We start from the raw sequence: 12,725 nt of genomic DNA, 5'->3' as shown, positions 1-12,725 counted from the left end.
AAAGGTGAGAAGGTTGCAACAATCTAGAGCGAGGAGTGCTGAATTGGTTCCAAAGGAAAGAAATAGAGAGATGCTAAAACAATGAGCTCAAAGAAGAGAAGCTTAGTGAGGCATATGTAGCAAGAAGAAGAATTTTTACTATAGAGGTATTGCTGCAGCTCACAAAGGTAATTCCAAAAAAGATGTGGGTAGAATTACCAAGGTAATGAAGGAAGTTGGTAAGACTTTCTAAGTGAAAGAAGAGGTGGTCAGAACCAAGTATTTCATTATGATTGAACTAAAAGAGGACAGTTGTGCTCTTGAGAATTGCAGATGAGTTGAAGCCTAGAAGGAGCAGAGAAGAGTGCTCAAAGGAGGTTCCAGAGACAGAGAACCAAGGGCTTGCCAAAAGACCAAGTACAAAGGAAAGCTTGGTGAGGTAAGTTGCAACAAGGAGGACTTGTTGTTGCAGAGGCTTTAATGCAGCTCATAGTGAGTGAGTGAGGAGCTCATGAAGATATAGAATAAGAAGATGGATACTGATAGTCATAGTAGAGGTACGGAGGAAGACCACAATAGAAGAAAGATGAAGAAAGAGGATGCCAAGGAAAATGGCAAGAGGATGAGTCAGGAGGAAATTGACAAAGAGATTGCAGAGCTAAAAGAACAACTCGATGCATTAAGGAAAATACTGGAGGAAAGCCAAAGACTAGGTTAGGTCTTGAGGAAGAAGCTAGTGGAGTGGCATGAGATACAGTGAAGGCTACAACAAAAGCAGGTAAAGTGGATGAGGGAAAAACTAAAGGAATTTGAGTTGGAAACAAAAGAGTCCATTTGTGAACCAGAACAAGGAGAAATTCTGGGAGAAAGTGATGACTACACTGAAGATAAAAAATGGAGATCAAGTGAAGATCTCATGGACTATTGGGATAGCTCAAAACAACATTAGGAGATGCTGACTGAAGATGAAGACTTGAAGACTAAAACTTCTAGTGAGGCCAAAGGGTCACATGGTTTTAAATATGACAATTTGTGTATATTTGCAGGTGCAACATGTGAAGGAAAATTTGCTGATATTGTCATAAAGGAGGAAGAAGACAAGAAAAATCTAATTCTGTTATGGAAGAATATGAGATAGATAGGTCTCATATACAGTTGGGGAAAGATATCAAGCAACAAAGTGCAGGGCTTGAGGAGATTGAAGAGGAGACCATCGAAGAATTTCTGAATCATATGAAGGATTTAGAATGGCAAGGAGATATGATGGTTGAAACATCAAGTGGGACCATAGGGTCTTATGTTTTTATGACTGATAATTTGTCTGTGGATGCAGAACAAATACAGGAGAATATTAATGTAGATGGTGAGAGAAGGATAGCTCTTTGAGAATGTAAAAAACAAGAGATTAAAGACAAACGTGAAGAAGAGATTATGTTAGCTAAAAACATAGTAAAGGATCATCAGTTCACTATGATGATAGGCACAGTGGAATTAGCCATGGAAAATGTTAAGACAGTCAGTAAGAAAGAAGGACATCTACTAAAAGATGTTAAGAAGGAAGAAACCTATGCAAAGGATTTAACCTTGGGAGAAGGAACACTAACAAAGGATTGTTTTGTAGAGGATGAACAATCTTTTGAAGTTGTCAGAAGTATGGAAGAGTATCTTTCAGAAGATAAAAACTCTGAAGTAAAGGAGGATGGAGAATATCTCTTAAATCAAAGAAGCAATGATTTATTGTAGCAGAAAGAACTTAATAATGCATTGATATTTGAAACTGTGACAACATAGGAAGAATTGTTTGTGAAAGAAGGAGATGAAATTCAGTTTGAAGAGTTGAGATGTGAAGCAACAGTTGAGATTGTTGAACCTTGTGATTTTAAAATTGATAATATGTTTATAAATAAAGGAATTATAAGTGCTGATGAAATACTTATGAAGTGTCACAAAGAAATTGCATTGCTGGAATATTTGTTGGAAAATTCAGAGTATGACAGTGTGATTGCAAAGGAAGGAGTTCATTACAGTGAACAAGGGAAGGAAGACATCACTATAACATATGGTGTGGGAGAGAGACTAATTGACAATCTCATGAATTCTTTTGAGAATTCAAAACAACATACTGATGTGCTGACAGGGGAGAAAGAAACAGAGTAGCAAACTGAACTGTTGCCAAAGGAAGATAAGGAACAAAAGCCTTATGTTTTTTATTTTAACAAGTGTTTTGTGAGTGAAGGTTTTGTTGCAGATGCTGAAGAAAATTTGGCACAGGTGAGCAGACAAATAAAAATGAAAGAAGAAGATTCTATGGAAGAAATTAATCCATGGAACAAAGATGTTCAATTGCTGGAGAATATGCTGGAAAGTCATGATTCAATGTAGAAAGAGATAATCATGAAAGAGGGTAAGGATGTAAGGGTGGCAGTAAGGAACTAGAAACTACACAATGGAAGTAACCAACAACTATTTGAAGAGTTAGTGGACAACAACAACAACCTGAAGCAAAGATAAAGAGGAAGAAGTAAGGGACATAACATGGACCAGTTCAAGGATAAAATGGAGACAAAGATTGAAGAATTGTGGCAGTTAATGATGAAATAGGCCATAGGGAGGAGAATGATAGCAGCAGGAAGGATGATCAATCAGAGTATGAACGTGATTGACAAGGAGAAGAATATGGAGCAAAAGACAATAGATGTACATCAACAACAAAGGAACAAAGTTGTCAGACAATTACAGAACAAAGAATGGGATCCAGGAAGACAAAGACCAGAAGACACATCATCAGGAGATCATGAATATTTTCTACTTTGGGAGTTTGATGCAGGAGCATTCAACCTAAGAGAAAATCATTATAGTTAGTAGACATAGGCGGTCAAGTGTTTTAAGGAAGTTATATTCCTATGTGATGAATTAATGTAACATTTAGGCTTTTGAGTGAGTAGGATAAGCATTAATTAGATAATGCGAGTTTGTTTGTAAATGCTCTCAAATAAATGAGAACATGACTAGTTAGTAAAGACAAAAGAGTTAAAAGTCAATTATAACTCTTAAGAAGTTTCATGGTTCGAGGAATGAGAGAGAGTTTTTAGGAATTAAATGAAGTTAGAAGTGGACATAGAGGATTTAGGAGTTAGTTCAGTAGATTCAGGAGGGGAACCAAAATTAGTTCAACAGAGCTTTTTGGTATAAATGTAAGCCTACAGGCAGAGTGGGGAGGAGGCCACTGATATTAAAGAACAGGCCTGTGAGAGATAGAGAAGTATCGATTGTAATCAATTGTTCATATTTATACATACAGAGGTTCATTCAGGCACTATGTAATGTGTGAAATAAGTATGTAATGAATGGTTTATGCATGAATTCGTAGGTTATATAACAAAGGTTGTAGGTAGAGTTTTGTAGAACTACACAGAGGAGAAGAGTGATTTGGAGGAATCATAATGGATCATTGAATCCACTTGAAGAATCAAGAAATTCTCTAAAGTGACATCGATCAAAGGAGCATGCGCAGTTAAGCTCAGGAGTGAATTGAGTAGCGGAAGAATAGAAGTGAAAACCTGAGGAAATAACCAAACCCATAGAGAAACATTGAAGAGATAGTGTTATAGACATATTTGGGCACTTCAACCCCCACTTTATATGTCGATAAACTTAGGCTCATAAGCCCCTAAAAGTTTTTTTTCATACCCTAAAAGAACATGGTCATCTGATTACATCATTCCCCAAAAGTTGCACCTGAAAAACCATCCAAAACTGGCCTAAACTAAACCATACTGAGTGGTACACTGGCCAGGTGCAATGCATACTAAGTGGTACACTGCTCAAGTGCGATGCATACTGTTAGGCCTTCTATAGGGTGCGATGGGTGAGGATGGACAAATGTCCGAGACAGTTTGCTAAGTGGAGGCTCATGGAATCTTCCAGAAACTTCTCCTATGACACTTGCCTCTCTGAATTGACCCAAATATGAGTATTAGATCTAAAATTCAGCTATCTCTTCCCTTGTGGAACTAAATGTAACAAGTGGAATGACACTAATCAAAACCTGGAGATGACTCACACCCTTGCACACATCAATAAATGGATCCCTCATCTAAGAGATCTAGAGGTTGGAATATTGCAAATTGCAAGGAAGTGCTGATAGTTTGTAATTGAGAAACAACATTGTATTGTTGGGTGATCTTGCTATTTCATGAGGTGAACAGGGCTTTGATGCTGGGAGGATGATGCTGGATCAGACAACTGGGTTGTAATTATCCCTTCTATTTAATAAATTTCTTCAAGTTTTAAACCATATAACTGTGCAATTGTGAATGTTATTATTTGTAAATGCCATTGTATGTTCATTATATTTCTGATTTCGTAATGATTATGATATAATAGATCAAGATGCTTTGACGGTTCTTTGTTACTGTATTTCTACAGGTACTCTCCAAGCGGGATAAGTACGGAGAGGAGTTGCAAGCTCTATCAAGGGGGAGAGAGATCAAGCAAGGAGTTAAGCAGAAGATCCAGGTTGGTTCCTTTGTCTTTCTCTTATCTATTATACATAGAAGAAATCATGAATTGCTTTAAACCATTGTTTCTAGGGTAGCTGCCAAACCTAGAGGGCCAGTTGATCGAAAAGACACTAGTTTTCCTAGAAACAAATTGGCGACTCCACTGAGGATTGAATAGATGTTTTTTTATTGTTATTGTTTGTTTTATAAACTATAGACAGAGCTTGAAGTTAGCCAGGTAGCCTTCGAACTGCTCTTGCTCTGCAATTTCATAGTAGATGAATGCTGCTTCAGTCAATCTCTGGTTTAGTTTATGAATCAAACATTTGAATTATAAGCATTCTAGATGCCCTTTTGGTAGCTCAGTAACCTCTCAAGACATTCCTTTGTACTTTGCTATTTACTGTCCATCATAGCTCAACTTTACTCACTGAAAACAACTGCAAATTTGAACCAAAACCCACTTCAGTTGCACTCCCTGGACCATTGCACTGTCTGTCACTGTCAACTAGTATGCATCGCACCTCCCGAGTCTAAAAAGTGTGATGCATCCCTGTTTCTGTGAAGCCCAGGTGCGATGACTAACTGAACCTATTTCCATTCTTGAAATTTGGGGGTTTTGTCCTTGTTTTCAGCTCTGTTTAGTTGTTTTTTGCTACTTATGAACAATACCTCATTATTGATGCCTGCTTGCATCACATAGATCAACCTCCATTGATTAGGATTAGTAAATGTTTTTATGTATTTATCCATCATTTACAATCCTTTGTCGAAGAGTTTCTTAAATCGATCTGTCATTTTTGTACAAAAAGTGTCATAACTGTCGTTTTGTGTCAAAAAGAGAAGCGTCGTGGAGTCTTCCTTCCCTGGATAGTCGATTGAACTTTTTGTCATGTATTTGATTTGATTTTTTGATATTTGAAGTGTCGAAAAAATTTTCTATTCGAAATTGAAAAGTTTCATTTAGTCTTCCTTTCTATTTTGAAAAAGAAATTGTTGAAAGTGTTGCTTCGAAAGAAATATTTCAGATCTTTGATACATTTAGTTTTCTTTTTTGGCATTTTCACGTTAAAGAGAATGATAACAAATACATGAATTTTCATTTGCATTTATTTTGTGTGCGAAAAATGATTTAGGAAAATGCACTAGTGTGTGCTCTTTTCTCTTTGTTTTAAAGAATTGTAATCTTCTTTCCCTAGTAGCTAGGATTTTCATTGATCAAAATAAACAACGATTGTTTATCATTGGAGATTGCATTTTAGGAATTTCAGATCAACATCACGTGGTGAACCATTGAAAGGAAAACTTTAAACAAGATCAACTCTAAAATAAATTCCAATGAATCTAACAATGCTTTGGAACTTAATGCAACACATCTAGAGGTCTAGGCTAGAGACGTGTTCGAGTGTCGTAAAAACTAGTAACTATCGTTTTCATGAAGGTTGGGTGATTCCTCCTCCTTGATATGACAAGTGCTAGCACGGACTTGTGCTCCCCGTATCGTCGAGTATATATTGGGAGACCACAATAGGCTTATATCCTTTATCCATAGGAAGACGAGTCTTCCGCCCTATTGATCGCAATGTACTGAACACAACATTTGGGAATATTGACTACTATACATAAGTCCTTGGTAATTTCTCTTTAATTTATCACCAAGGTGTATATTGCAGTTTTGCGATTGGTTTGGTAATTCCCCTGTCTAGATTTCTAGAGTAGTCACTTTTGTTCCTTTTTGACTCTTTAAAAGAAAAGGTCCATCTGAGCAGTTATCACTTCAGGCTCATTAAAAAGTGAAAGGGACTAGAGTCATCTCTAGCTTTTTCTCGACTCTTAAAAACTGAAAAAGAAAATTTGTGTCAAATCATAATTAAAATTAATTGAATTCAGAATAACATCCTTGTTCCTTAGTTGATCTTAGGTTGAGATATATGGAGTCCACCAATCAAGGAATCCCTCTCGAGGGGAATCCTGGTCATTTTACTTCTTGGGGAAATATTGGTGCTCTTCATATGGCCACATTGTCCCTTCTGGGACTTACCATTGGCCTGCCCGTATGGATTTTCTCAACCTCTGTGGTTCAAAATAACGTGATTCCTCAATAATCGAATCAGCATCCAGTTGATACTGAAGTTGACCCTTCGCCTTCTTCTTCATTTGTTTCTCCCTCCCCTTCTTCCCCTTCGCTTGGTGAAAGTAGTGATGCTAGTAACCGGGTAGCTGAGAAGAAGAAGAAAGGGAAGGAGAAGAAGAAGAGGCCAATTTAGCAAGGGGGAAACCATGCTTCAATTGGTGAAAATCCGCACATTAAAGCTCCTAAACCCAAATTTCCATGCATAATTTGTAGAGGAGACCATTTTCATCGAGATTGTCCTTGCTTTCCTCGAATCTTGAGAAAATGGTCCCCCCGTTTGCACCAACTGGTGTCATCCACCTCTGGTGATCATGTTGGTAATACACCATCAACCAGTGATAGTGAAGTTCACGGATAGAAAGGAAAGGTCAAAGTTCCATGTAGGTTATGTGAAGGTAATCATTCCCTTCACCATTGTCCTTTTGTGGATGAAGCCAAAAGAGTGTTGGATAATCGTCCTACTTCACCGCAACGACTTCCATCTTGTTACCAAAAACTTTCCCCAAGTACTTTACTAGTTGAAAACCCGACTGACTTAATTCAACCATCGGTCGAAACCACTCTCTCTGAAAGTGAACTTATGAGTCTATACCAGACCAAAGTCAATAGGTTGAGGTGACAGTTGACCTAGTTTTACCTTTAGAAAATCATACCCTTCCCGAAGAGAGTGAGAATGATACGATTCAAATTCTTTTTGTTACTTCAAAGTCCGATGAACTTGGGGGAAATCCACCCATTCCTTCACAATAGGAGGAAAAGCCTCCAATTCTTGAAACTCAAAGGGTTAATTCAACCATTTATTCGGTACCCCCTTCGAGCAGTCTATTCACTTCCTTTGATTGGAATCGACTAGCAAGATCCCGCCTTCCCTCTTATGTACCTTTCTGGATCATAGTACAAGTTTACAAAATGATCGTATAGGGCACTATCATAGATTAAGGGGCATCAGTGAGTATCCTTTCCTCAACTTCTTGGAAAGCACTTGGTTACCATCGCTTATGCCTGTTACATAGAATCTGTTAGGCTTTAACAAAGGAACTAGTCGACCGTTAGGGATCCTTCCTAAGTTACCGATTACTTTGGGAAGGAAAACTGTTCATATGAACGTGATGGTAGTCCAGGACCATTAGATTACAATCTACTCTTTGGACATGACTATGTTTATAACATGGAAGCTATTGTTTCAACACTCTCCTGAGTGATGTGTTTCCCACATGAAGGAAAAATTGTCACCATTAACCAGCTTTCATTTCCCGATACAAGCATAGCTCCAAGTCAATCATCATCCCTAAATGGTCCTTTTATATCAACAATGTCTCTTCAACCTTCATTCCATCCACCTAATTGCCATGAGTAATATGGTGAATGTAACGACACTTAGGGGGCATGCACCCTTGTCTATTCTGCAGATGAACCCAATTTAAAAGATAAGTTTCCTTGTAGGTTATGTGATTGGTTTGAAACACCAGTCACCTTTGTCTATTCTGCGGACGAAGCCAAGGAAGTGTTTTGTATGTTCTGTGAATAACCATAGTAAGTTTCCATATAGCTACTGGAGACTCTCGTTTTCACCATGCTGGGGGCATGCAAACTTTTCATTTCTTTTTTCAATTTTTATTTTCTATCTTTTTAGCTTTTTCATTTTTTAGTTTTTTTAGCTTTGTTGTTTCTAACCTTTTTATTTTTGAGCTTGCATAGAAATAGAAACTAGTTCAAGCATATCTTTCCATTTTAAGCTTGTAAAAAAATGAAACTGAAACCGAGCATAGTTCCCACTGGGGTCCAGCTCGTTAAAAAATGAACCCACCTCGAGTAAATAACCTTTGTGATTTTCGTTCTATCAGCTTTTTGAGCCTTGGTTGTGTAGCTCCCACCACCTCCATTCTTTTGGTCGATCATACACTTCCACTTGGTTGTTTACCATTTTGAGGAACAGTTGTGACGAGTGGTCTTATTAGCCAACCTCTTCACATCACCATGTTTTGATAAGTTCCTAGCTTACTCGGAACCAGTTTCTACCCTAGACACCACTCGTTCCTGAAAATTGAGTCCCCGTTGAACCCTTTTCAGACTCGTTAAATGTAAAAAGATTGTCGAGCAACTGGCCCCTCCAGCTCGTTAAAGTGATTGGAAGTGCCATCCCTCCTATATATTTTAATCTTTTTTCAGACCTGAGGGATTAACTCACTAAAAAGTTCGAGCGTTTGTTTTTCTCGTCTCGTTAAAGTGATCAAAAAGTCATCCCTTTTGTATTACTTTAATCTATTTCGGAGCTAAGGGATTATCCTATGAAAAATAACTTCTGGAGTTTTCCTTTTTTCCCTTTTCAAACTCTCTAAACATGAAAAGGACTGAGTTATCCTTGGCGTTAAACTCATTAAAACAATAGCGACAAACTCGTCCATCCTTGGACGAGATAGAGTTTTCTTTTCGTCCTTTTTCAAACTCGTTAAACATGAAAAAGACTGAGTTATCCTTGTCGTTAAACTTCTTAAAACAATAGCGACAAACTTGTCCACCCAGATAAGAACGAGTTTCATTGTCACTAGACTCATTAAAACATAACGACAGGTTTGCCCGAAGGGAAAATTATAGAACACGCATATGTTATCCTCCTCAAGCTTGACAAAAATAAAGAGGTATTGGTTAGCAATGACTGGGGAAAAAGGGAGTAAAACTTGAAAACTTTATGGTAGCAGGTCGCTCTTGAACATGATACTTTCACTTCATCACCGTGATTGAGTTGGGTTGGGTTATTCCATTCACTGGTTGTCTCACCATTGGTCTTTCACACCATCCATCTTTTGGGGTTAACGCTACCAATTCATCTCAGTGTCACCAATATGTTCAAGAGAAGTCATTCAGTCAAGAATTCACCATCCAGTTAATGCCTCATCCACTGCAATACCTTCAACCTCCATTTTTCATGACCGCCATTCCCAAAACTTGTGTCGTCAATCGTTTTCACCTGTAGAAAATCATTTTCTTTGTTTCGTGTCATAGATGTGGGATAAATTAAGGCCCTCCTATGATGAGTCACTTCTTTTCGACATCAGCTCATTATCCAAGAAGTTGACTTAGAAACAACCCTTTCAGTACTTTGAAGCTTGCATGCCTCAATGGCAAGTTTCTCACTTCCGGCAACATGTTGACATCAATGGCGTTTGACTGAAAGATTTTGCATGGTGTTCGACATCGGATCATATATTCACACCATGTGAATTGTACTGTAGTACCTTGAGGGTCATTATCATTATCGGTGATTCCTCTCGCGTTTGTTAACAACTCACATTATTGGTTGGTAATCAGGCGACGTCTTTCCATGTTTGACTTCAGAACATCTCTTCACATGGATTGACTTGTACATCGAGCGAAGATTGAACGAGTTTGAAGACCTCGGATCTAGTTTCATCCATCCGAGCTGTGATATATTCAGGGATATAAAAACATCAAATGTATAAGGACACTACACAGATGGTCATCCAGACCAAGGATGATGACTCTACACCTGAAGAATCACTAGTCTACATTTGCAGACAATTATCTGGTGTATGTACATGAAATGAATTTATAAAGTTGAGCATGGGAATGCTCACCTCAGCTAGATCATGAAATTTTTTATGATGATGTATTGTATTGTATCTTATATAGGTCACCTTCCAGTTTGAAACCTCGGATCCTCATGATAAAGAATTTCACTTGACATCAACATTTACAACTTCATGCTTTAGGGGGCATCTGTTATAGACATATTTGGGCACTTCAACCCCAAACTTATATGTCGATAAACTGAGGCTTATAAGCCCCTAAAAGATTTATTTCATACCCTAAAAGAACATGGTCATTTGATTACATCATTCCCCAAAAGTTCCACTTGAAAAACCATCCAGAAATGGCCTAAAATGAACCATACTAAGTGGTACATTGGCCAGGTGCGATGCATACTGAGTGGTACACTGGCCAAGTGTGATGCATATTAATTAGGCCTTCTATAGGGTGCGATGGGCAAGGATGGACAAATGTCCGAGACAATTTGGTAAGTGGAGGCTCATGGAATCTTCTAGAAACTTCTCCTATGACACTTGCCTCTCTGAATTCGCCGAAATATGAGTAAGAGATCTAAACTTCAGTTATCTCTTCCCTTGTGGAACCAAATGTAACAAGTGGAATGACACTAATCATAACCCAGGGATGACTCATACCCTTTTACACATCTATAAATGGATCCCTCATCTAAGAGATCCAGAGGCTGGAATATTGTGAATTGCAAGGAAGTGATGATAGTTTGCATTTGAGAAAGAGCATTATATTGTTGGGTGATCTTAACAATGTAAACATTGAAAAGGGAACTGATATTGTTACCCGTTTCGTAGAGATAGCAAAAAAGTGACCTGATTTTGAAAAGGGGTGATGCAGAACGAACATGTTTTTCTTAGAGCATAGTTTTTGGCACTTTAATTTTTTTATGTACATTACGTTTTAGAATCGTTTTAGAATGGTAGTGATTTTCATGCTGATTTAAAAAAGTGAGTATTCTGCATCACCCCCTTTTTTTAAAAGACCTGTTTTTTGGCTTTAAATTTTCTAATGTATAAAATGTAAATAATTATTTGTAAATATGATCATTTTTGAAGTGGTTGTTTTCTTCACATTTTCTTGTTTTTTATTTTAATTTTAACCATTTTTTTTAGTGAGGTTTTTATTGTTTTGCATTTTTAAATTAGGAGGTTGATATTTAGAATTTTTGATATTCTACATATTTATACAACATTAATTAATTTTTCAATCCACATGAAATAATTGTTTCTGAAAAAACAATATTTTTTAACAATGAACATAAAAATAACCATTTTTAACATAAATATAACTAAAAAACTACACGTTTTGATAATTTTTTGGTAGAATTGACATGTCAAAATCACAATTTTTACACGAAAATTTTCACTGAAAATGGTTAAATAATAGTTTTTTTTTATCAATTTCATGCCAAAAAATTAATAATAATCACTTTTTTTTTTCAAAAAATAATGATTAACTTAAAAATTAATGCGAAAATCACATCTTAGAAATATTGAACACATAACAACCTTAATTGAGTGTTTATTCTTCTCATAAAATGTCAAAGTCAAAACATTGCAAAGCTTTATTTCCAAGCATAACTTAAATTTAATCAACAATGTCACGTAATCCAAACTCTTCATCCTCTAGGGTTTCATCATTGTCTTCTTCCACGATATTTTCTGCTTCCTTTTGCTCATTTTCATCTTCTAATGGATCTTTGATGTCTGCGAATCTCCCAATGTATGTCTTTCCAAACATTCCATGTAATGGTGGGTGGGGTTCCTTTTCCTTTTTTGCCACAGGTGATTCACTAAAGTCCCTATTCTTCAACCCAATTTCTTGCATTGCATCTGGAAGAAATTGAAACGCATTAATTCTTTGTTGAATGAAAGGCCGAAATGTTTAGAAATTTTCTTGAATAACTATTTCAAATACCATTTATGAAAAGATGGTAATTCAAGCACATAGAACCAATAAATAATATTTCAAAGATGCAAGAGAATGTTATTGTCTAGTGGACAAATATCTAGTCTCTCTACAAACAAGCTACACCAAAACCATAAAAAAACTAAGCAAGTTATTAAACCTTCCTAATTTTAGTTTATTAAGCATAGGTCACTATGTGTTAAATATCATAGTCTAAAAATAAAATAAGTAACTTGCACCTCAAACTTACATTGAAAAGAAACATTAATACAAATGATCCAATTTCAATTGAGAACAATAGTTTATCAAAAACAAAAAGAAAAAACCCTTCTAATTATAATTGAAACAAAGAGAAAATTTCAATATAAAAAACTCAACACCCATATCTAGATACATTATCACCACATCTCTTTGACTACAAATCAAGCACTGGAGAAAAATTTTAATATAAAAACCTGAGCATCCATATATAGATACATCAACACCCCATCTTTTTGAGTAAAAATCAAGCACTCCTCTTTGTACATTAAAAAGGAGGGATGAATCAATCTATCTTGGTTTATGAGGAGCAATGAAAGGAATTTTTTTTATAATCTTCTAGTTTAGATCAACTAAATAAAAGG

This window comes from Pinus tabuliformis, chromosome 9 (assembly GCF_031772625.1).
Source record: "Pinus tabuliformis cultivar Carrire ecotype Pingquan chromosome 9, CPIR1, whole genome shotgun sequence".
Taxonomy (NCBI): domain Eukaryota; kingdom Viridiplantae; phylum Streptophyta; class Pinopsida; order Pinales; family Pinaceae; genus Pinus; species Pinus tabuliformis.
Note: the sequence above shows the minus strand (reverse complement) of the source record.